A 3,785-nucleotide genomic window follows, 5' to 3' on the forward strand; every position below is an offset into this window, starting at 1 on the left:
TCAGGAGGTGGTATGGGATGCATTCCAGACAAAATGAGACAAGTGTAAATGCATCTGTTGTTGAAACCACGTATGTCAATTTTACTCCTCCCAAAATGTACAAAAATAAATAAACATGTGAGAGCAAGTTATAGGCTACATGACATGTTATAGCCAGATATGACAGCACTACATGCAGATGAGTAACTCAGTTTCTCTTCAATAAGCCAACGCGCAAACTGCCGCAAATAAAATGTAAAGTTGCAGATGCTCAAAACACATCTTCATTAAAAGAATTGAGACTAAATTATGTTACCAGTGCTCATGCCGCTCTCTCTCCTAATCCTTTGATCTTGAAATTAGCTGATATATAAAAAAAGCAGCTCATATCTGTTGCATAGCAAGGGATATAAACAGATTTATATAAATTGTTTTGCTTCGAGACACTTATGCGACCAAGTATAAATGTAACCATGTTAACAAATCAGTTAACATGAAGTGACCAGGTGTAGAGGCTCATGTAGGGAGAATTCAGGTTGATTGGGACACTTTTCCCCAGTCATCTCAAAGGCAAAAAGTGTCCCAATCAACCTGAATTCTAAATAATTTAAATTGTGTAATTTTCTCATGGAAAAATAATGATGATGTGGATTTGATCCCTCCCTGAAGTATACCCCCCAGGTCAACGCCTAAAAGCATGAACATGTCGAGCTGAAGGGGAGATTAGAGCTTAAGGTCAGAGAGAGTCTGGAACAAGAATTTAACCACAACCCGATACAGTGTTTTAAGGATGCTGCTCTCCCTACGAATTAGACACTAGCTTTTTACCTCAACCATCATCGAATATTCTCAACAGAGGTTGTTAACCATGGGTACAGAAATCGATCAGAATTTCAACCAATTCATATTGACTAAATATAAAATCTAAAAATAAAAAATGCTTACCTGCAGTTAGCATTTAGCATGTAAATCTATTACTGGAATATTCAGGGTTCAGCAAGCTGTATCAACATGTAACTAATTTCAACTGAAGGAAAGAACCCATGTGCAGTTTATTTTAAATAAAACATGAAAAAACAAACAAAAAAAAAAGACTAGACGTGTATTTGTGTCAATGTCGATTATGACAAGTTAGACAAATTAGACAAAATAATAAATATGTATAAATATTATTTATTTATTTTAAATATATATTTTAATATATATTTAGATAAACTATGACAGAATATACTTTTGGTGAAAAGTTCTCACAAATATATGCAGCCATTTATTTTGTCTAACTGTTTTTGTTTCTGATTGCAAAAAGAACATTTGAAACCCATATTTTTCGCGTTCTCCTATGACTGATCTCGTCAGGCCATGCCATCGCCCCGAGTTTCTTGTGTCAGTCATCCATCTTATGTCATGTTTATCATCATTTTATTTAATGAGGCCACCAAACAATCCATAAAATGGCCTTTTCCATATTGATCTCTGTCTCAGTTCTTACTCTCTCTGTTTCTGTGTGTTATTGAAATACAGATCTAAAGCACATCATAAGTTCAGTGAGCACTTGCAGTCATACCTTCATTGGTTTGTCTTTGAAGGTTTCCCGTGTGAGCGGCTGGCCCGGGTGCTGATTCATGACTCTTTCTCACTCTATCTCTCTTGCTCAGCATGTCTCTCTGTGACTTCTCCCTGTGCAGTGCACCACAAGGGAGAGAAAGAGAGAGAAGCTTTGGTCTGTAGTTCCTCCGGATTCCCTGGGAGGCAGTGTTGATCTACATGAAAGCACTACAGTGAGAGCTGTGATTGAAGCCCAGGGCAAATTCCTCTCATATCCATCTTTGGGAATGCAGTAAGGTTGTCTTCAAGGTTCAGCTGATTAGCATGACCTCATTAGCCCCTGCTGGTATATGCCGTAACTACACCATTTGGCTGAAAAAAAAGGCATCTTTCATCATTCAACAGTATCATGTATTCTAACAAACTAAATGCTATAATTGTTAACATTTCATTATTCTTGCTTTTAAAAGCAATAGACCTTATTCACAGCAGCGCCATCTTTGATTTTTAATGGGAATGAAAGCGAGGCTGTGAGGGACAGACATGCATCTCTTCAATGGGCTGTACTGTTATTTAATGTGTTTTTGGATTGTTCTGCTCATGAAACACTGGAAAAATATCTTTCCAAGAAATTTCAGTTGGCAAAAACCCGACAATATAAGCTGTGGAAAATTGAAAGTAATCTAGGAGCTTTATACAGCTTTTTTTGCCATTGGAAACACGGCAAGTCTATCCCTCACAGCCTCACTTTCATACCTGTCATGGCGCTGCTCTGAATAAGGTCTATTAATGGACTTATATTTTTACCGTAATGTTGCATTTGTTGTTACAGCTCAGGATGGTTGTTCATAAAGGGCATGACGTCGTGTGTGTTCTTGTGGCCAATCAGCACTGTCGTGATGTTTTCCCTGGGCTAGAGTGTAATTAGTCACATGACATTCGCACGGCCCGAGTGATTGGCTCAAATCACAACCTGGCAGCAGGACTGAGAGCCCACAAGCAAAGATTAAATTCAGCCAGTACTGTTTCATTTGTGAGCGATATCTTTAAACAGTGTGTTTTTGAACAAGTCTTTTATATGAACAAATTATTCACAATTGTTCTGTTGTAACGACTCAACAGATTTGTCTAAAAACCCAGATGTTATTTTTATAGACAAATTGGCGACAAAAAACACCTATGGTGTATTGATATAACCTACAGAAAGGGTCATGAAACAATTATGAATGAATTTTGCTGGAATGAAAACGATCCATTATTTAAAAAGTTAAAAATAAATACATATTTAATTACAGCACAGCTGTAAAATGGAAAAACTGTGTTGAAACTGTAAAATTTCGGTAAATGGTTGGAAATACTGCTGCCAGTATTTTACTGTAAATTTACAGGTACATTTTTTTACAGTGATGTATTTTAAACCAATGGCATATCGCGCCAAGGTAAACAGTGTTTTAAGCTTTTCCAAGTAATTTATCAAGTAAACAATAAAAAAATGATTAAGAAATAAAGGTAACACTTTACCATAAGGTTTCATTAGTTAACATTAGTTAACATGAACTACTAATGAACTGCACTTCTACTGCATTTATTAAATGTTAATGTTAGTTTCAACATTTACTAATACATTATTAAAATCAAAAGTTGTATTACATTAGTTAACTAGTATGAACAAACGATGAACAGATGTATTTTTTATTAACTAATGTTAATAAAACTAACTAACAAAGATTAACAAATACAGTAACAAATGTATTTCTCATGCTTTGTTCATGTTAGTTGATACATTACCTAATGTTAACAAATGAAACGTAATTGTAACGTGTTACTGAAATAAATTAGCATAAACAGTGTATAGTTTACTTTTTCCATCATGTCAGTGTTGTTTTGATTAAAACGTACAGCATAGAGTTTCACTTCAAAGGGAACATAATAAACAGATCTAGGTATATTAGACCATTTCCACTGCAAGGTCCAGTGCACAGACCAAATATTATGACACAATTGAGTTTGACCACAAGGCGTGAGCTCTCTTCACAAAGCATTTCAAACCAAATAATGCTATTTATATTTTTGGGCAGGAAGCTGTGAGACTTTTTACAAGTAGATTAAGAATATCACTGATATCCAAACTTTCAGAATACAAGGTGGCAGATGTTGTTGCATACAACTATTTATCAAGAAAAAAAAAAAACGAGAGCTTAGGTACAAATCAGTCAAATTGTCCCAGTTATAGGCTTCATTACTTAGTCAACTACCTGAGT

This window comes from Squalius cephalus (genome assembly GCF_949319135.1).
Source record: "Squalius cephalus genome assembly, chromosome: 23".
Taxonomy (NCBI): domain Eukaryota; kingdom Metazoa; phylum Chordata; class Actinopteri; order Cypriniformes; family Leuciscidae; genus Squalius; species Squalius cephalus.